Source organism: Lepisosteus platostomus, unplaced genomic scaffold, assembly GCF_059453375.1.
Source record: "Lepisosteus platostomus isolate fLepPlt1 unplaced genomic scaffold, fLepPlt1.hap1 Scaffold_139_H1, whole genome shotgun sequence".
NCBI lineage: Eukaryota > Metazoa > Chordata > Actinopteri > Semionotiformes > Lepisosteidae > Lepisosteus > Lepisosteus platostomus.
Window position 1 is genome coordinate 75305 of NW_028291520.1, and position 21721 is coordinate 97025.

The 21721-nt window shown below is 47.9% G+C and overlaps 7 non-coding genes across 7 annotated transcripts; 4 read left to right on the forward strand and 3 right to left on the reverse strand.

Annotated features, from left to right (window-relative positions):
• Positions 1-358: 358 nt before the first annotated feature.
• Positions 359-528, forward strand: LOC148636984 (U1 spliceosomal RNA). The gene has a single exon (XR_015931790.1). It is a non-coding gene; the product is annotated as a U1 spliceosomal RNA (small nuclear RNA).
• A 5385-nt stretch (positions 529-5913) lies between these two features.
• LOC148636985 (U1 spliceosomal RNA) lies at positions 5914-6077 on the forward strand. Its single transcript, XR_015931788.1, has one exon. It is a non-coding gene; the product is annotated as a U1 spliceosomal RNA (small nuclear RNA).
• A 636-nt stretch (positions 6078-6713) lies between these two features.
• LOC148636986 (5S ribosomal RNA) lies at positions 6714-6832 on the reverse strand. The gene has a single exon (XR_015931780.1). It is a non-coding gene; the product is annotated as a 5S ribosomal RNA (ribosomal RNA).
• Positions 6833-13740: 6908 nt separating this feature from the next.
• LOC148636987 (U1 spliceosomal RNA) lies at positions 13741-13910 on the forward strand. The gene has a single exon (XR_015931791.1). It is a non-coding gene; the product is annotated as a U1 spliceosomal RNA (small nuclear RNA).
• Positions 13911-14546: 636 nt separating this feature from the next.
• On the reverse strand, positions 14547-14665 carry LOC148636988 (5S ribosomal RNA). The gene has a single exon (XR_015931779.1). It is a non-coding gene; the product is annotated as a 5S ribosomal RNA (ribosomal RNA).
• A 1291-nt stretch (positions 14666-15956) lies between these two features.
• LOC148636989 (U4 spliceosomal RNA) lies at positions 15957-16098 on the forward strand. Its single transcript, XR_015931787.1, has one exon. It is a non-coding gene; the product is annotated as a U4 spliceosomal RNA (small nuclear RNA).
• Positions 16099-21537: 5439 nt separating this feature from the next.
• On the reverse strand, positions 21538-21608 carry trnag-gcc (transfer RNA glycine (anticodon GCC)). Its single transcript has one exon. It is a non-coding gene; the product is annotated as a tRNA-Gly (tRNA).
• Between the last annotated feature and the right edge of the window lie 113 nt (positions 21609-21721).

Consider the following 21721-nt stretch of genomic DNA (forward strand, 5'->3'; position numbering starts at 1 on the left):
TGGGAAAGACGCCCTGTGGAGAGTGAGGAACATGGGGCTGTTCAAAGGCATCGAGGTCCCAGTCAAGGCAGCAGGTAGCCTGGCCCTGTTCATCACCCGAGATAACTATTACCTCAGAGATCTGTGGAGAGAAGGGAGGGAGGAAGCAGAAAATCTGTGGGAAATAGAGAGCATAGGTCAATATCTCAAGAAACTGTGAAAAACATTATCATGTTTAAGTAAAGAATGTGATTTGCACCAGAAAAAAAGAAAATTGTTGCTATGTAACTGTTACCGTGTCAAAATGTAATGAGATGTGATCATATATACTGTTTTAAGTATGTATATTAATGTAAAGCTTTCTGATTTGTGATGTCCTGTATTTTTTTGTGAAAAGAAAATCAAGTTCTTAAAAATCGAAATCGGTTCACCCAGGGCGAGGCTCGGCCATTGCACTCCGGCTGTGCTGACCCCTGCGAATTCCCCAAATGTGGGAATCTCGACTGCATAATTTCTGGTAGTGGGGGACTGCGTTCGCGCTCTCCCCTGATGTGCTTGGTCCAAAATCAGATACGGGTGGGTTAGGACACCACGAGCTGCGTGGCTGCGGAAGAATCCCGGTTCGAAAGGAATCGACGCCGCTGCTGGTTCTCGGTGGCTTTTAGTTAGGGGTCCGGAAAAACATCTCAAGCTAGTTCCACTACTCCTTCCGGACGTTCATTCCCTTTTCAAAGTCAGTCGTTTTGCTGTAGTCTGCGTTCTTTAGGCTGATTATCGAGGTTAGCCTTTATTTGGTCATGGGGGGCCTCAGTACTGTATGCTGAGTCTAAAGACAGTTTCACCCGTTTTCTGATTGCTAGGTTCTGTAGGTTCTGTACCAGACATGTCAAACAGTGAATTGCTGTACCTCTATTGTATCCGTGCTCAATGAATGAAATCAGTAACAAATGAATATATGTCTAGTTATACGAAAAACAAGTGGTTTATCGACTTATCTTCATTTGCAGATTTAGAGGCAGCTTCGATATTCGTTTTACAAACGGGTTTTTTTTTTTTTAATATGGGTCACACACATGCCACAGCAACAAAACATCTCTAGAGATGAGGCTATAGATCACCTTTCCATCCTGCAGGTTTTCCTCCCAAAGCCTGCGGCACCAACGTATGCTATTGCAGACACCGACGTTGCCTAGATAGAAAACCGAAATAGCCGTGGGTTTGCTTGCTGGTCTGAAGGATCTCTCTTCGAATCTCTATCATTTGTCAATGGAAGTAAAAGGCGCTGCAATCTCATACGTTCAGAATCAAACCCGCAGCTGTTGTTCGACTTTATTTCTTGACTAATTACAACTGAGTGTCGCATGAGCAGTTACATAAACTTGTCTGGTATATTTGAACACAAATGCCGTTCTTCAATTAAAACTAACAGTACATTGTCAGGGACATTCAGTTCTATACAAACAAGAGACAGACAAGAGAATATTTCTACCGTTCATGTGGACTACGTGTTGACTTACTGATCGGAATAATTGAAAAGTTCGGGCTCATAGCCGATGCAGTGCGTGCTAATTAGAACAGCAACGCTGAGCTCTCAGCACCATACTGAGCCCAGGTGTTTTTCTAAAGCTGTCAGGTGCAGTTCATTTACATGAAGGAAATCTCTTACTGGGTACGATTACAATGCAGTAAGTAGCACAGACTACTTAGGGAGTAGCCCGATGCGTTTAAAGACGACCCAAGCCAGACAGAAGTCGAACCTGCAATCTCCTGATCCGTAGTCAGACGCGTTATCCATTGCACCACTGGCCCTGGTGTGACACTGCATGACTGTAACCCAGTGAGATCAGTACTGCAACTAGTAAAATATTACCCCCGGTCCATTCTTTTCCAAAAGTGAGAAACACCTGTTTTCTACATTTTGTCTGTTTTAAAACCATATCTCTTTAAACCAAACCAAGAGTTTGTCTTTTGCACTGATATTCTGATTCATTTCGATTTCAAAGAAAAAAAAATTATCTTCCAAAGCATCATAAAATTGTCCCTTCTTCCAGACTCTACTTCTCTCTTGTAGTAGTACAGCAGACCTTTCCAGGTGAGCAGATCACAGAGTCCGAAATGAGCTTCCTCCATCAAGCAAAGTACCTGAACATGACTCTGTCTTCATAAAAGCGCCCCTGTAATAAAGAAATTAAATCCGAACTCAAGAGGGCAGTTGCCTACTGAAGTTCAAGAAGTCATCAATTTTAACCTAGCAACACATTAAAGGCTGCATCTATACAAGTACATTTCTAGAAATGCTCACCAGATTACGTTTTAAGAAAGAACTGCGCCTCAGGTTCCGCCGAGATCTTAACTCGGATGGCAGGATTCAGAGTCCGGAGTGTGGACTGATGGCGCACGGAGGGTCCACATACTGTGGATCCCTCAGTGATCTTCCGCGTGTTCAAACAGCCAGCGTGTGACTCCCCTGTCCCCGTGACCTCATTGCTCTGCTCTTGCCTCTTTGCAGCCGAGCCCGACTCATGGTAAAGTGGAAAAAAATATGCCCTCAACGTGAGATTGACTCTGGAGCGAGGATAGACGTTACCTTTTTATCGTTGAACAGGATGTATGTGATGTGGCGACTAGGTTCAATTTTGTATCCTCTTTAAAAGATTAAGGACTGGGGTGAGCGTGATTTACCACCCTTTCAGCTAAGAACCCGACGTGCGGACCGTTTAAGCTGCATAGACTCGGTCGTTTAACTCTTCTCCATTAGCAGGGTTAAGGGTAAAGAAAAAAACATTGCTGACTTCTTTTTTTTTTTGCCAGCCGCGAGCGCTGATTAGCAAGGTTTGTATTTCATGTTTTGCAAGTTGCATCCATTTTAAGGAAAACAAGTCGTTCAGACAGGAAATGAATGCTTGCATTTAATTAAGGCTAGCCGTAGGCGGTTGTCCATAATGACCAGTTCTGTTCGAGAAGACAGAACAAAAAAGGCACCGCTGGGATTCGGAGCCAGGGTCTCCTGTTTATTAGACAGGCGCCTTAAGCAACTAAGCCACGGTGCCCCAGGAGAGCTGTCCTTTTGCAGCCACTTGGACACACCACTCAGACACATCTGCATTCGGTGTGTGCTCCGCCTGCTCGCTGAGCAAGTTGCCACCTTTACATACAATAGCAACATCAACACCAAGAGAAAGGGTGACAAATGGCTTTTATCTGGAACTTTTCATGTCCAAGGAGCTCAATGTGCTTTCTGTGTACAACAGGGCCACTGAACTCCACACTGGCCACTGAACCACAGCAGTGGCTTGCTGGCTTGACATCTCCCAAGGAAAATGTTGAAATCGCACGTGGAACAGGAAAATGACCCTCGAGTACGAGGGAAAAAAAAGAAAAAGATCATCTGGAGCGCGCCAACCCATGTCTGGACAGCCCCGATCCCTCGAAGAGGTGGCCGAGTGGTTAAGGTGATGGACTGCTAATCTGTTGTGCTCTGCACGCATGGGTTCGAATCCCATCCTTGTCGCGCTCCATGTCTGACACGTGTGCCTGTTCGGCGTTGGCCCTCCTGTTGTTTGCTCCGGTTCTAGAGCCGTGCATTTTCTAGCGGTGGCTGAACATGGTATAGTAGGGTAACGTCGGTATCGAGCAGTAACAGTAACGGTATTTACGTGCCGCTGCTGCCAAGTGGCTCTGGCTTGAGACCGTGTTTTCACTTACTTGCAACGCAAACGGAGAAAGCGATTTTTGACAGTCTCTCGAGAGACTGCGCTAGGTGTTTAGGGATAGACTGTCAGTTCCCCCTGGGATGGTGGCCTCTCAAATAGTTTGTGATTCCTCTAGACGTTTATACAGTAGAAGCCTGCTTCGTGGCTTAAATCCAAGCTAAGGAAACAAGTTAGAGGTCTGATGCAGAACTGCAAATTCAATGAAGGGGAACACTACAGTACATTGCACTGTATGTGTGAGGAAAGCTGCCCCCTTCAGTCCCTTGTCGACCGAACAGAGGACTGTTAAGGATACCGCCAAGAAACTTAAGGATGCTGGTTGGAATCCAGCTCCAAAGAAGCCCCTTTGGGTGTTATGTCATCAAAAAGTAAGAACAGCGAATCTCCCTTTGATCAAAAGTGCAACAGAGCTGTTTTCCGTGGAGCAGGTTTCAGACCCGTAGACCTGTTTTATTTGTAGGGCAGGGCGCATTCCCAAATGCGAATCTCCTGTTTTAGAAGTGCTTTGGGCGGTGTAGCGGCGAGGCTTATTAATAAGAAATAATTAAGTGTTTCTGAGCTTTCCCAAATTAGGCCTCATCAGATGTTGGCGAATGCGCTCCCTTGTGTTGACTCGTCCCGCACTGGAGGAGGACAAACAATCTGCACGGAGGAGCACCAGGCAAGTCTTCACCAGACAAAAACCTCCAGTGCACAGCACTCTGGAAACATTTCGGGGCTTTCGCGTGTTTATTTCAGCACGTAAAGCGCACCGGTCCAACACGTCGGCCGGGCGCGCGGCGCCTCCGCCCTCTTGTGGCCTTGCGGCATCAGAGCAAGAGGCTCCTTCTCGCTGCCCTTCCGCTGTGTTGCAGGGCCCCGAGAGGGAACCCGGAGCGTGCACTTTGTGGGGGGCGGGGGACCGCGTTCGCGCTCTGCCCCCGGTCTCTTGCGCGAGTACTAAATCTCACGGACAGGGGGGCCTCGTCATTGATTGTTACAGGTGAGATGGGGATTAGGAGGAGACCCCGACTGATGGGTAAAGGGGAGCACTAACACCAGAGGGACAACCCCGGCGTCTCTTTTTGAGAGACGCCCTGGGGTTTCCTAATGGCCAAGGAGGGTCGGGACCTCGGTTTGACCTCTGTTTGTGCAGCAGAGTGTCGCCATCAGGAGGCTGGGGCGTAAGAGAGCCACACAGCCCGCAGGGTGAGCGCTCCCTACTGGTCCCAGTCACACCTCTTGCAGGAGCAGCAGCAACCGGAGCTTTTCCTGGGTGGAATCTCCCATCCGGGTGCCGGCCAGGCTCACACCTGCTGGGCTGCCCCGGGGGTGAGCCCAGTCGAGAGTCGCAGGGCCAGATCTAGTCACCGGGGAGAAACGATACAAGTGAAGGATTGCTCGGCTCTCGGCACTTGAAAAGACCGACAAATGTCTCATTCCCGCCGGAGCTGAATGTACCCGCATGTGTGGTGTCGTCTTCTTCCCCCGCCCCGCTGTGTTTGCTGTATTGTCTCTGAAGCCGGCCCCCCCGAGACGAGACGGGCTGTTCCTGTGCCCCAATTAACACTTTACAGGTGCCATTCCCCGGCATTGTGGCCATTGTCGGTGCTCACACGCGATAAGATAAGGCGGAGGAGAGCGGGGCATGCCCAGCGGCAGACATTCAAGGAGGGGGCAGTGCGAGGTGAGGTGAGGCCCCGACGCAGCTAATGCGGAGCACTTGTTGGACTGGCATCGAAAGGACGTGTGCGCACGGAGCGAGCCTTCCCTGCGGCGGAGCGCGGGAACTTTCTCCCCCCCTCCCGCTGCAGGAGTTGTGTGCACTGCAGCGGTGCCGAGAGAAAAGCACAGAAGGCAGCAGGCTCTGGAGAGCAGGTAAGAGACGGAGCCTTGTGGGCAGGCGAGCAGGCCCGTTTTTTGGAAATTGCTGAAAAGGTTTGTTCGGTGTGTGGCAGGCGCACATCGCGAGCTTGCGTGGCGATCTGCCGGTCTGGAGTTATGCAAATGAGGCCGAATTGCATCCCGGGACATGCTGCGAATGCGCAACGGCGACTGCAGATGTGTAGGAAACGGCGCGCTCGTTTTCTCGTTTTGCCCACACTTTTGAGTGTTAGTGTGGCGTGTGAGTGTGTGAAAGAGTGGGCCCAGCAGGAGGCGGTGGCGTGCGGGGCGAGGAGGTGGCCTAGGCTGCGCGATTTGTGCTGTGGGTGCGGGCCGCTTGCAGGGGCCTGTTTAACTCATACTTACCTGGCAGGGGAGATACCTTGATCAAGAAGGAGGTTCACCCAGGGCGAGGCTCGGCCATTGCACTCCGGCTGTGTTGACCCCTGCGAATTCCCCAAATGTGGGAATCTCGACTGCATAATTTCTAAAAGTGGGGGACTGCGTTCGCGCTCTCCCCTGATGTGCTTGGTCCAAAATCAGATACGGGAGGGTTAGGACACCACGAGCTGCGTGGCTGCGGAAGGATCCCGGTTCGACAGGAGTGGACGCCGCTGCTGGTTCTCGCTGGCTTTTAGTTAGGGGTCCGGAGAAGCATCTCAAGCTAGTTCCACTACTCCTTCCGGACGTTCATTCCCTTTTCAAAGTCAGTCGTTTTGCTGTAGTCTGCGTTCTTTAGGCTGATTATCGAGGTTAGCCTTTATTTGGTCATGGGGGGCCTCGGTACTGTATGCTGAGTCTAAAGACAGTTTCACCCGTTTTCTGATTGCTCGGTTCTGTACCAGTGCAGACATGTCAAACAGTGAATGGCTGTACCTCTACTGTATCCGTGCTCAATGAATGAAATCGGTAACAAATGAATATATGTCTAGTTATACGAAAAACGAGTGGTTTATCGACTCATCTTCATTTGCAGATTTAGAGGCAGCTTCGATATTCGTTTTACAGACGGGTTTTTTTTTTTGAATATGGGTCACACACATGCCACAGCAACAAAACATCTCTAGAGATGAGGCTATAGATCACCTTTCCATCCTGCAGGTTTTCCTCCCAAAGCCTACGGCACCAACGGCGACCCCTGCTGGCCGGGAGAGCAAAAGCTTACAGCACCTGGTATTCCCAGGCAGTCTCCCATCCAAGTACTAACCAGGCCCGACGCTGCTTAGCTTCCGAGATCAGACGAGATCGGGCGTGTTCAGGGTGGTGTGGCCGTAAGCGAAAGCCCCAGCGCCTGACTCGCTACTTGAAGCTGTGTGTGGCGGGGCTTCCGTGCCCCCCGAGCGGGACTGAAGGATCGTTCGTGTGCAACTCTTTGGAAAGGAGCTGCTTTCCAAATCGCATTGCGTGCCTGGATGTTGGCGAATGCGCTCCCTTGTGTTGGCTCGTCCCGCACTGGAGGAGGACAAACAATCTGCACGGAGGAGCACCAGGCAAGTCTTCACCAGACAAAAACCTCCAGTGCACAGCACTCTGGAAACATTTCGGGGCTTTCGCGTGTTTATTTCAGCACGTAAAGCGCACCGGTCCAACACGTCGGCCGGGCGCGCGGTGCCTCCGCCCTCTTGTGGCCTTGCGGCGTCAGAGCAAGAGGCTCCTTCTCGCTGCCCTTCCGCTGTGTTGCAGGACCCGGAGCGCGCACTTTGTGGGGGGCGGGGGACCGCGTTCGCGCTCTGCCCCCGGTCTCTTGCGCGAGTACTAAATTTTACGGACAGGGGGGCCTCGTCATTGATTGTTACAGGTGAGACGGGGATTAGGAGGAGACCCCGACTGATGGGTAAAGGGGAGCACTAACACCAGAGGGACACCCCCGGCGTCTCTTTTTGAGAGACGCCCTGGGGTTTCCTAATGGCCAAGGAGGGTCGGGACCTCGGTTTGACCTCTGTTTGTGCAGCAGAGTGTCGCCATCAGGAGGCTGGGGCGTAAGAGAGCCACACAGCCCGCAGGGTGAGCGCTCCCTACTGGTCCCAGTCACACCTCTTGCAGGAGCAGCAGCAACCGGAGCTTTTCCGGGGTGGAATCTCCTATCCGGGTGCCGGCCAGGCTCACACCTGCTGGGCTGCCCCGGGGGTGAGCCCAGTCGAGAGTCGCAGGGCCAGATCTAGTCACCGGGGAGAAACGATACAAGTGAAGGATTGCTCGGCTCTCGGCACTTGAAAAGACCGACAAATGTCTCGTTCCCGCCGGAGCTGAATGTACCCGCATGTGTGGTGTCGTCTTCTTCCCCCGCCCCGCTGTGTTTGCTGTATTGTCTCTGAAGCCGGCCCCCCCGAGACGAGACGGGCTGTTCCTGTGCCCCAATTAACACTTTACAGGTGCCATTCCCCGGCATTGTGGCCATTGTCGGTGCTCACACGCGATAAGATAAGGCGGAGGAGAGCGGGGCATGCCCAGCGGCAGACATTCAAGGAGGGGGTAGGGCGAGGTGAGGTGAGGTGCGACACGCCGGAGCCCCGACGCAGCTAATGCGGAGCACTTGTTGGACTGGCATCGAAAGGACGTGTGCGCACGGAGCGAGCCTTCCCTGCGGCGGAGCGTGGGAACTTTCTCCCCCCCTCCCGCTGCAGGAGTTGTGTGCACTGCAGCGGTGCCGAGAGAAAAGAAAAGAAGGCAGCAGGCTCTGGAGAGCAGGTAAGAGACGGAGCCTTGTGGGCAGGCGAGCAGGCCCGTTTTTTGGAAATTGCTGAAAAGGTTTGTTCGGTGCGTGGCAGGCGCACGTCGCGAGCTTGCGTGGCGATCTGCCGGTCTGGAGTTATGCAAATGAGGCCGAATTGCATCCCGGGACATGCTGCGAATGCGCAACGGCGACTGCAGATGTGTAGGAAACGGCGCGCTCGTTTTCTCGTTTTGCCCACACTTTTGAGTGTTAGTGTGGCGTGTGAGTGTGTGAAAGAGTGGGCCCAGCAGGAGGCGGTGGCGTGCGGGGCGAGGAGGTGGCCTAGGCTGCGCGATTTGTGCTGTGGGTGCGGGCCGCTTGCAGGGGCCTGTTTAACTCATACTTACCTGGCAGGGGAGATACCTTGATCAGCCTGTAGGTGGAGTAGTTGGATTGTTTTTCTTTTGTTGGAAGCAGTGTTCGATTTGCGGTTTTTGAAATGGCAACCTTTGGATCCCGTAAGAATGCTGTACGTTTTGAGCTCTTGGATGACCTCTTCATGGATCGTATGCAGTTCAGCAGAAAAGTGTTACAGAAGGAACTTGGCTTTGAACCTCGGCACTTGGATTTCATCTTCGCTCTCCCAGGTCAGAAAGCATTTGAGGTTGTATTTGCTACCTATCCTCTGTTTGAACAATGCGTGGATGTGTTTGAGGCAAAAAGAGGCAAAGTTCCTGCACTTGAGAAGATCAACTTGCAGCCTCTGACACAGAGAGAGAGGAAAACGGTGCATGTTGTTATGTTCTCGGAACTGGCAAAGACGGAGGACATTCACACCTGGCTTAACCAGTACTGCACCGTCCACCATGGAACTGAGGTTAGAGATGTTGATGGTATAAAAACAGGAGCAAGGAAATTCGAGGTTCGCTTGCTACCGGACAGCGTAAATGGAGGCTTAAGGCACCTGCCCTCTACAATCCGGCTGGGCGCCTGCAATGGCTATGTGTTTTATGTGGGACAACCAAAGGTGTGTCGGCGCTGTGGTGCTGTGGGACACCTGGCATCGTCCTGCACTGTGAAATGCTGCAAGACCTGTGGCAAACAGGGACATTTAGCCTCTGACTGTTCAATGCTGCCAAAGTGCAATTTATGTGGCTCGGAAGGACACGTTTTTAAGAACTGCCCTCACGCCTACGCCAATAAACTCAAAATGAGAAAGGATGAGGCAGTGCTTGTTTCAGCCAAACCGGCCCGAAAATCCAAAGCAAACAACAAGTCAAACAAAGAACCCTTGTTGGACAAAGACTCTCAGCCTCCAGCCAGGATCAGTCCTGCTGTGGCTCCGGGGCTGGTGGAAGAGAAATCCACTACGCCCCCACAACCGCAGACTGCACCAGACAAGCACGAGGGTTTGAAAACCCCCGAGAACAGCGAGGACCCCTCCCCCACTCCTGCTCCTCAGAACGAGGGCCAGTGTGGGGCCCCCCGGTGGAGCGGGTCCAGCGAGGATACCCAGGATTCAGCGGAGCTGCTTTTCTCAGACTCTGCAAGTGCTACAGATGCCCTCCTCTCCTCCATCCAGTCCATCACGGAGGATCTGCAGCAGCTGGTGGGTGAGGGGGAAGAGGAGACTGGTGCATCGGCTGCACCCCTTTCCCCTCAGTGCTCCCAGGAGCTGGACTTGAGGAAAAGAAAAAATGACTCTGTTTTCTCCCCGAGCGAGGAGGAAGGAGAGCATGGCGATGGGGACAGCTGGAACCTCTCCACCCCTCCCTCTACCCCCTTCCTTGAAATGGACTCTGTGAACGCTTTTACTGCTGCCACCCTGATGAAGGCTCATTCAGAGGATGGCTGGCAGGAAATTGGTAAGAAGAAAAAGAAAAAGAAAAAGGTAACAGGTGAGACCGAAGAGAAATGTGTTTTGTAAAGACCGGTTCCACTTTCTTATGTAATATGGCTCTTAACATAATTTCTCTTAACACAAGAGGTATCAATGACAGAGTTAAATGCCAGTCTGTCTTTGATTACCTCCAGCAGAGAGAGGGAGATGTGTTGATGTTGCAGGAGTGTGCTTTAGCCTATCAAGAGAGGTATAAAAGTTTTGAAGATAGGTGGGATAAAGGGCCTTCTGTTTGGTCAGGGGACAATAACAACAGAGCCTCTGGCGTGGCCATTCTTTTCAAAGGATGGGCATTCAAATTGAAAAGTATTCAGCGGGTCATAGATGGCAGGTTGCTGTGTGTGGATGTGGAATGGGGGACCGTTAACCTGCGGCTAATCAATGTGTATTGCCCTACTGACGTAGGAGGAAGGGTGGAGCTACTCAAGGCACTCTCCCCCCTATTGTTATGCAGCACAGACGTGATAGTGGGAGGGGATTTTAATTGTATCTTAGAGCACACAGACAGGCAGTCTAGCTCGCCGATAAAATTGGATTCCAGCTCACTGGCCCTGCAAAACTTAGTTCAAGACTTTAAACTCTCAGACACATATAGATGTATATATCCCACAACAGCAGGATATACATGGTCAGGGAGGAATAGCAGCTCCAGAATTGACTATTGCTTTGTCTCAGAGAGAGTGAAAGTTGTTGGGGTCACTCTTCAGCCTGTCTTCTTCTCAGATCATCAGGCTTTAGGGTGTAGAGTGGAACTCCAGGGCGGGACTGTCTTTGGCCCAGGCCTCTGGAAACTCAACACAAAGCTGCTAGAGAACGAGGGGGTAGTATCCCGCTACAAGGAGAAACTATCACAGTGGCTGTCCTTGCAGTGTCTGTACGGGTCAGTAGGAGAGTGGTGGGAGGAGGTGAAGGTGAGGACAAAGGCCTTTTTCATGGCTGAGGGAAGGAAGGCTGCTGCCAGACGGAGAGGAGTGCTAGCCAGGAAACAGAGGCAGCTGCAGCGTCTCTACACGATGCTGCACAGTGGCTTCGATGTGCTCGAGGATATCGCCCTTTTAAAAAAGGACATCCGGAGCATAGCCGAAGAAAGTAGTCGAGGAGTGCTGTTAAGAAGCAGAGTGCAGTTCTTGGAAGAAAATGAGAAGTGTACTCGCTTCTTTTTCAGGAAAGTGGTAGGCTCCAAGACTGTCATGGAAAGTGTAGTTGATGAGGAGGGACGAGAGAGAACAGAGCCGAGTGCTATCCTCTCCTGCACCGAGGCCTTCTACTCAAGACTGTACAGCTCTACAGAGGTAAAGGATGAAGATATTCATTTTTTTACCTCAAAGCTAGAAAACATTTTGAGTGAAGAAGATAGGGAAGTACTTGAGAGGGATTTGACAGTAGAAGAGCTGAGACAGGCTATGGAGAGCTTACAGAAGGGGAAAACTCCGGGTGCTGACGGGCTCCCTAAAGAATTTTATTGCACCTTTTGGGATCTGCTTCAGGATCCGCTACTGCTCCTATTCGAGGAAAGCTACAAGACAGAATTGCTGCCTGACTCCTTAAGAGAAGGCACTATCTCTCTCTTGTTTAAGAAAGGAGCAAAAAATGACATAAAGAACTGGAGACCCCTCAGCCTGTTAGGCGTGGACACTAAGATCCTGTCCAAAGCCCTTTTCCTGCGCCTACAAAATGTAGTGGCCTCACTGGTAGGGAAAGAACAGACATGTGGGATAGCAGGACGCCTGATGAGCGACAACCTGGCCTTGTTGAGGGATGTCTGTCTGTACTCTGAGGATCGCTCCCTCCCTCTGTGCATTTTAGGTGTAGACCTAGAAAAGGCCTTTGACCGCCTAAACCGGCAGTACTTAACATCGGTACTTGAGCACATGAAGTTTGGCCCCATCATGAGAAAGTGGATTAACCTGCTGTACACAGGTAGCAACAGCAGAGTCATGGTTAATGGCAATAGATCACGCACCTTTGAAGTCTGTTCAGGGGTGAGGCAGGGCTGCCCATTATCCCCCTTGTTATTCGTTTTGGCTATGGAGCCCTTAGCCTGTGCCTTGCGCCAGGATCAGGCCATTAATGGGATACCAGTGCCTGGAAGTGGGGGAGGAGAGGTAAAGACATCTCTATACATGGATGACGTCACCCTGCTCCTCTCTGACAATGCCTCAATTAGCAGAGCTCTGCAGTGCTGTGATCGGTTCTCTTTGGCTTCCTCCGCAAAAATTAACACATCTAAGAGTGAGATTTTTTATCAGAACTGGAGGGAGCCAAAAGAAGGACATGATCTCAGGCTGCAAGAGAAGAGAATTAAGGTCCTGGGGGTGTATTTTGGAGAAGAGATGGGAACAGTAAATTGGCAGAACAAATTGCCAATCTTAAACAAAAAACTGATGCAATGGAAGGACCGAGACCTCACCATGACAGGGAAGGTGCTGGTCATCAAAGCCGAGCTCTTGCCTGTCTTGAATTTTCTGGCTTCTACCTTCCCAATCCCACACCGTGTTGCGGCGGTGCTGAGGAGATTGATGTTTCAATTTCTATGGGGTGGGAAGCAGGAAAGACTCAGAAGGGAAATAATGTACAGGCCGCTACCCTCAGGGGGGAAGTCTGTCCCAGATATTGCTACGAAGCTGCTGTGCATTTTCCTGGCCTCTGTGCTGAGAGGCTTTGCAACAGCACCTGCAGCGCGTACCTGGACTTATTTTTCCAGGCTCTGGGTAGGTAGGGAGGTGTTCAGAGTGTGGGGTGTCAGACCCAAGCTGGACGTCCCACTCTCTGACACATGCCCTGCAATTTATGGGACAGTTAAAAGTTTTCTAAGATCTCACCCAATTGGCCATATTCCCCTCCGAGATGTCAGCGTCCAAAAACTGGAAGATTTCGTAGCACCCCAGAACAATAGGCAGACCCCTGTGGGCATTTTAACATCAGCCCAAACAAGGAAGGTGTGGAAACACACATCCTCTAAATTTCTGTGCAACATTCACAGAGATTTAGCCTGGAGTGTCGTCCACCAGTGCTTACCGGTACGAACTTTCTTGTACCGTAGGGGCCTCACCCCCAGCCCTCGCTGCGTTAGGGTGGGCTGCGGCGAGGAGGAGACTGTGACCCACCTCCTGTGGTCCTGCTTTTTTGCTAAGGCCTTCTGGGCACAGTTTGAAGATTGGTTGCAGGCTCTCTCGCCCCAATTTACCCTGACCGCTGCTTTCATCATATACGGCATCTCTCCTGTCAAGCTTCCTCCTGACGTGTTTGACAGGATCTGGGCCGTGGTGAACAGTGGGAAAGACGCCCTGTGGAGAGTGAGGAACATGGGGCTGTTCAAAGGCATCGAGGTCCCAGTCAAGGCAGCAGGTAGCCTGGCCCTGTTCATCACCCGAGAGAACTATTACCTCAGAGATCTGTGGAGAGAAGGGAGGGAGGAAGCAGAAAATCTGTGGGAAATAGAGGGCATTGGACAGTATCTCAAGAAACTGTGAAAAACATTATCATGTTTAAATAAAGAATGTGATTTGCACCAGAAAAAAAGAAAATTGTTGCTATGTAACTGGTTCCGTGTCAAAATGTAATGAGATGTGATCATATATACTGTTTTAAGTATGTATATTAATGTAAAGCTTTCTGATTTGTGATTTCCTGTATTTTTTTGTGAAAAGAAAATAAAGTTCTTAAAAATCGAAATCGGTTCACCCAGGGCGAGGCTTGGCCATTGCACTCCGGCTGTGCTGACCCCTGCGAATTCCCCAAATGTGGGAATCTCGACTGCATAATTTCTGGTAGTGGGGGACTGCGTTCGCGCTCTCCCCTGATGTGCTTGGTCCAAAATCAGATACGGGAGGGTTAGGACACCACGAGCTGCGTGGCTGCGGAAGGATCCCGGTTCGACAGGAGTGGACGCCGCTGCTGGTTCTCGCTGGCTTTTAGTTAGGGGTCCGGAGAAGCATCTCAAGCTAGTTCCACTACTCCTTCCGGACGTTCATTCCCTTTTCAAAGTCAGTCGTTTTGCTGTAGTCTGCGTTCTTTAGGCTGATTATCGAGGTTAGCCTTTATTTGGTCATGGGGGGCCTCGGTACTGTATGCTGAGTCTAAAGACAGTTTCACCCGTTTTCTGATTGATCGGTTCTGTACCAGTGCAGACATGTCAAACAGTGAATGGCTGTACCTCTATTGTATCCGTGCTCAATGAATGAAATCGGTAACAAATGAATATATGTCTAGTTATACGAAAAACGAGTGGTTTATCGACTCATCTTCATTTGCAGATTTAGAGGCAGCTTCGATATTCGTTTTACAGACGGGTTTTTTTTTTTGAATATGGGTCACACACATGCCACAGCAACAAAACATCTCTAGAGATGAGGCTATAGATCACCTTTCCATCCTGCAGGTTTTCCTCCCAAAGCCTACGGCACCAACGGCGACCCCTGCTGGCCGGGAGAGCAAAAGCTTACAGCACCTGGTATTCCCTGGCAGTCTCCCATCCAAGTACTAACCAGGCCCGACCCTGCTTAGCTTCCGAGATCAGACGAGATCGGGCGTGTTCAGGGTGGTGTGGCCGTAAGCGAAAGCCCTGGCGCCTGACTCGCTACTTGAAGCTGTGTGTGGCGGGGGCTCTGTGCCCCCCGAGCGGGACTGAAGGATCGTTCGTGTGCAACTCTTTGGAAAGGAGCTGCTTTCCAAATCGCATTGCGTGCCTGGATGTTGGCGAATGCGCTCCCTTGTGTTGGCTCGTCCCGCACTGGAGGAGGACAAAGAATCTGCACGGAGGAGCACCAGGCAAGTCTTCAGTGCACAGCACTCTGGAAACATTTCGGGGCTGTCGCGTGTTTATTTCAGCACGTAAAGCGCACCGGTCCAACACTTCGGCCGGGCGCGCGGCGCCTCCGCCCTCTTGTTACCCCTGCAGCTGCTTCACTTTTCCCTTTAGTTGCCATCGATTTTTTTGTAGTGCTATACATATACGATTGAGGTATCTTAGAGTTCTCCTTCGAAGACCCAGCACTCTCTTTTCTTTTCCCAGTGTTACTCATATCGGACTTTTTAAACCTAAAAAAAAATCGTTTTTTTTCTTTCAATTATAACTGAAGTTTAAACAACTAGTGTTAAGTCCTTATTTTTCTGTAGTCAAAAAAAGAAAAAATTAACATTCAGGTCATGAAAAACTCAAAAAAACTCCCCAACCACTAAACTTTACCTCCCACCTGAGCGCCATCTTGAACGCCCCTACCACCAGAGAATGCTCACGATTTCGGAAGCTATCTCCGGGACGTGCTGATTCCACACATCCTGAATAAATCATGATATTGTTAGTTGCTGTAGCTAGACGTTCAAATGAGTTTCATGGCCAGATGGACTGTTTCCTCCAGCGGTATAATATTGCAGTGAGACAGCACGATGCCTGCAAGACTATGTCACGCTAAACGCCACAGATTGTGTTTGTCCGTTCGTGTCAGTCGTCCCGCAGCCACGGGAAGTGGGACACAAACATGCTGCAATGCTTTCAAGACGTTAGGATTTGTTTGTGCAACATCCAAGAGGAGTACTTGTGGCTTGAATGTGAACTGTACGTACCCGCCCCCTTTCCTCTGTAGTGCATGAGTTCCTCCCGGCATGCCCTTCGTCATTGTTCTGTCATCTTGTATTTAAAGGGTTGTATTTCTGCTGCTGAAAATAAGCAACGGTTTTCTCACAACGCCCTTTGTTCCCAACGGAGCCCTTGTCTGTCATGAAATTCTTCAAAACCTCAAGCTAGAAGAAGAAGAAGACGACAAATATGAAGCGTTATAGCAACGACATGCCATGACACGATCGATAACGATTTCCATAGGATCCCCGCGGTTGCCTGGCAACCGTCAGCTTTGCGCAGTGGAAGTATCGTAGCCTGTGAGGGTTAGCCGAGGCGTGATTATTGCTAGTTGAAAACTTTTCCCAATACCCCGCTTCCGCCGGTTTGCAATACAATCGGCGAAAGCAATTTTTGACAGTCTCGTCAGAGACTGAGCAAGGTGTTTAAAGACAGATTTGGTCACGGTGATATCATGGTAGAAAGAAACGAACTTGTTACGTGTCAACAGAAACGCTCTTTAGCTCTTTCAGCTTTATGCAGAGAACAGCGTCTGTCGAGATTACTTCTGTGTCAGCGCGAAACGCCGTGTGCTTGTCAGTATGATTTCATATTGCTCGTAGCGGCGCCTGGCTTTTGTCTGTCAAACGTTAGGTTGCGCTTCTTCATGCTGCATCGTCGGCATGAGTGGAGCATTTTAAACGTCTGTACTTACTGTCCCCATAAGAAATCGTTTGTCCCCATTCAAAAGAGATTGTGCGATGTCCTGCAGCGTTCGCAAAGCAAACCTTTGACAGTTTGAAAAGAGGAATTTATTCTGCTTCCTGTGCGTGCAGTAGTTACAAAGTTGAACGTCTTTACACGATCTGCTGCAGTTTTCAGTGGGTGGGCTTTGTCAAATGGCTTGGAAAAACGCACTGTGTTTCTGCTCGGGAAACATCATGAGCAGTGTCCTGCATGTTTTCTGTGTATAGCTGTCTTTTAACGCATACAGAATTCATTCGAAATCATTGATTTCTCCAATTAACAAGGGTCTCTTTTTGAACCTGCCAGAAGCATTCTTTCAATGTAACAGATTTACTCCGGGGAAGGGCAGCATGACATTGAGAGTAGCTCAAGCTTTCAGCACCTTTATCTGACTGCATGTATGCAGACACTGCTCAGAATCCCCTGTAAGATTCTCCTTCAATTCCGTTTTGCAGTGCTTTAGCTCTTTCAAAAGGCTTCGCTTTGCTAGTCACAATCCAAGGCTCATGACAGCATTTGAAAACATTCGTAACTGCGTTGGCCGGGAATCGAACCTGCGTTAACTGCTTTGAAGGCAGCTATGCGCAACACTGGCTCGCTCCAGAATAAATCTCACGTCGAGGGCATATTTTTTTCCATTTTACCGTGAGTCGGGCTCAGCTGCACAGAGGAGAGAGCAGAGCAATGAGGTCACGGGGACAGGGGAGTCACACGCTGGCGGTTTGAATACGCGGAAGATCACTGAGGGATCCACAGTATATGGACTCTCCGTGCGCCATCAGTCCGCACTCCGGACTCTGAATCCTGCCATCCGAGTTAAGATCTCGGCGGAACCTGAGGCGCAGTTCCTTCTTAAAACGTAATCTGGTGAGCATTTCTAGAATCGTACTTGTATAGATGCAGCCTTTAATGTGTTGCTAGGTTAAAATTGATGACTTCTTGTATTTCAGTAGGCAACTGCCCTCTTGATTTCGGATTTAATTTCTTTATTACAGGGGCGCTTTTATGAAGACAGAGTCATGTTCAGGTACTTTGCTTGATGGAGGAAGCTCATTTCGGACTCTGTGATCTGCTCACCTGGAAAGGTCTGCTATACTACTACAAGAGAGAAGTAGAGTCTGGAAGAAGGGACAATTTTATGATGCTTTGGAAGATAATGTTTTTTTTTTCTTATACTGAAAATGAAAGGTAGTTGTTTCTATATGGACTCAGTCTTTGGAATTTGTATATATATATTTCAGTGATCCCTCAGCCATTCCTTCTGTATTGTAATTCAATTTCTCTTTTAAAATTCCTTCCCCACTTCTAGGACCTGCAGTTGCTGAACTCCACAATGGCTTCTATTGGAAAGTCTGTGACTGAGACCAAGTGTTCACTTTTTTATGAAACCATTATTTATTTAGGAGCAATGAGCAATTCTTATATAAATGCAATAAAATCATTATGCTCAAACTATGAGAGAGAAAATTAAGGATAATTTAAGAAATCAGTCTTAGCTTGTTTCTATACACAGATGGTATTATTTATTTTCAAAGGAAACCCGCGAGGATTCCCCTGGTGTGCAAGATGAGCCTGAATACTCTTGATCAGCTTCCTGCTCACTTGAAGAGGGCGTGTATGAAGCACGCCACGGCAGAAAAGATCAGGATGGCCTCTCAACAGGCGAGGGAGGACATGATGAATCACCTGAAGAACGGGGTCATCGTGGATTACCACAGAATAGAGATCGTGTCTGGTGAGGCAAACAGGATAGTGGTTGTAAGACTGCTAGAGTCCTTGGGCCTTTTTGTACATGGGAAGCCTGAAGACACATTGGCAAGGTGAGATATTTTTAATCTGTAAGGCTTCTGTAGTTTCTTTTTGAAATCATTGTTACAACATATTATGTAAAAGCATGTTGAAAAGAATCTACCTGCATTCCAGCGGCCCTGAGCAAGAGGCCGCAGTCCAGGAGGAAGAGATGCCAGAGGCTGCTCTAGAAACTGAAACAGAAGCAGATAAGGAAGGGGAAGATGTGAGCTCTGAAGAACTCTATCAGCAGTAAGACTTTTTATTTTTCAGATGTATCTATTTTTTACTAAAATTCTAATTTGTCTTATAGGTATAAAATGTTTAAACCGGTGTTTTATATCCTTACAGGCCCTGAGTAGTTAAAAAGTATCAGCAGGCCGGAAGAGAGTGGCCCAAGCTGGACTCTATAGAAAGCACTCCCTGGATGCTCCTCTCCTGATTGGATTCAAACAGTACCTTACCAAGGATCTGGGAGTGGCAAATTATTCTCAGGAGGTATTTATTTTTTAAAGGCATTTAAAATTAAGCAATGGTATCTTCATTGTAAATGTTTTTATTTCTTAGCTTAAAATTCACCCATGTGAAATGATGTCAGCCATAAACATCATGACTCTATATTTCCTACCTGAATCTATTCTACTTAAATTATTACATTATACACAATTTGAGTTCATTTTAAAAAGTAAAAGGTAATGAAAGGAATGCATTTTCATAAGAAAGATAATACCGATATGCATGTGATAATCTTCCTTATATCATGTAGTGCATCATTTGGACACTTTGTGGGCTTCAAATACAAAAAAAATCATGTTCTATGGTACAAGATAAATACCAAACTTAAGCTTTTATTTTAATTAGATTTCTTTATAAAGCATAAGCAATCATTTATTACATCGCTTCTTGAATTAAATCTTTTGACAAGAGGTAAGACTTCTGTTACATTTAAACCCATGTTTAGCTGTGTTTTTTAGATTTAACTGAACCAATTTCTGTGTGTGATAATGTCCTTGAATTCTGACAACATCACACTAAATTACATGATATAAAACAGCTAATGTTTCTAGAGATAAAGTTTCTGAGATGCTTCTAATTACTTTTTATTACCAGGGACAGTTTAATTCACCTTGTACAGTACTGTAAGACCAAGATGCTTTTTTTAAAAGTTATTTAACATTTTATAGAACTTTGTCTACTATGGCAACATGATGTGCTTGGTGAAACTTGGAAAAATACTGCTTGGCCACTTATCTTAAGATAAAGATAGGATAAAGGTTTATCTTTTGCACCTACCTGACCCCCAGGGAAGGCCAATGCTTTCTAAGTTGATGGTTCCCTACAGTAGACTGTACTTTAATTTCAAAGGTAATGTATATTGACCCAAATCAGTTTTGGAATCCAATCTACTGACGAGATGGAGCACATCCTTTTTTCAGGATTTTAGCATCATACGTTTGGTATATTTAGTCCCTAATGCTGAAAGAAATGATCATAGAACATTTGGACACTTTGTGGGCTTGAAATACAAAGCAAATCATGTTCTATGGTACAAGATAAATACAAAACGTAAGCTTTTATTTTAATTAGATTTGTTTATAAAGCATAAGCAATCATTTATTACATTAATATATGTGAAAATAACATTTTAGCATCATACGTTTAGTATATTTAGTCCCTAATGCTGAAAGAAATGATCATAGAACATGACATCTAACCTTACCTGCGGTGTTTTTAATCCCTATTGCTCAATGCACGGTGAAAGCATTGCATACATGTGTCTGACAATTAGGAATTGACCCTGAGACAGTCATTTGCCTGTTTCACAAATGATCGTATTTTACTAGAGATTCTGTTTGGGATTCAGATGTGCATTCGGACAGCAATCCCTTTCAAGAAATGATACGTTCTGGATGAGGTCAAAGGTGCTGGAACACTGTATCTAGGATGTGTTTGCAGAGACTGTGTGTCTCCTGCTTCAACGCAGTGATAAACAGATGTGCTCCTTTAATTTATTGGTACATGCCCAGGGCAGTAAGCAGTCTGAGGATTTATTTCCAGATGGCATAGAGCAGTGAAGCAGTGAAGTAGTGCAAAACACTGGATCATTATATTATTAGAATCTATTCTACTTAAATTATTACATTATACTCAATTTGAGTTCATTTTAAAAAGTAAAAGGTAATGAAAGGAATGCATTTTCATAAGAAAGATAATACCGATATGCATGTGATAATCTTCCTTATATCATGTAGTGCGTCATTTGGACACTTTGTGGGCTTGAAATACAAAGAAAATCTTGTTCTATGGTACAAGATAAATACAAAACTTAAGCTTTTATTTTAATTAGATTTGTTTATAAAGCATAAGCAATCATTTATTACATTAATATATGTGAAAATAACATTTTAGCATCATATGTTTAGTATATTTAGTCCCTAATGCCAAAAGAAATGATCATTTGTTTAACATGCACAGGTCTGTCTCAAAGGATGCAGTACTCCTGAAGGGTCTCAAACCCTACATTTTGGATGCCTAGCTGTATCCCTCACATGTGGCACCTCAGAATGACTTCTAACCTTACCTGTGGTGTATTCAGTCCCTATTGCTCAATGCACGGTGTACATACTGCATACATGTGTCTTGAGAATGAGGAATGGGCCCCTGAGACAGTCATTTGCCTGTTTCACAAACAGGGACCTGGACCTAGACCTGGCCCGTACGGGGCTCAAACCCGCGACCTTGGCGTTATTAGCACCACACTCTAAACAACTGAGCTAACCGGCCTCACGACAGTGCTCCTCTCTGTGTTGCAAAAAATCAAACTCAGGGAATTTTGTCCTCCTTCGAATAGAAAGCTGTGTAATTCAGTGTACGGGCTTTCTCGTGCAGTTTCATGGTTCTTGTAACCCAAATCCTACACTGGCCTGAAGTGCCCCCCCATTTCACAGCATTTTTCAGCTGATTTAAAATGTACCTAAAGGAGAAGCATTATTGAAGACCATCAATTACCAAGAGCTTTTGTCAAAGGTTTTGGTGGTCATTTTGAATGACCACAGAGCGCTGTGACCTCGGTTTTACATCTCATCCAAAAGACAGCGCCCTTTTACAACACAGCATCTCCGTCACTATATTGGGGCATTGGGACCCGCACAGACCTCAGGGTGAGCGCCCCCCCGCCGGCACCATTAACACCGCTTCCAGCTGGAAGCTTTGTTTTTCCCTGTAGCTCATCCTCATCCAGGTACTGACCTGGCTCACACCTGCTTAGCTTCAGTGGGTTTTCAGTTGCGAGTTGCAAGGGGATGCAAGTGATGGAGCCGCTCGCTGCAAAAGCCACTGCATTGGCCGGGAATCGAACCCGAGCCTCCCGCGTGGCAGGTGAGAATTCTACCACTGAACCACCAATGCTCAGTGCCTGAGCCTTCAAAAAAGACGCTTTTTTGGTGCTCTGTGTAAAACGCGTCGACATCTGCTTCCAGCTGCAAAATGCCATTTGCGGACGCTGAAGAACTTATTTCCAA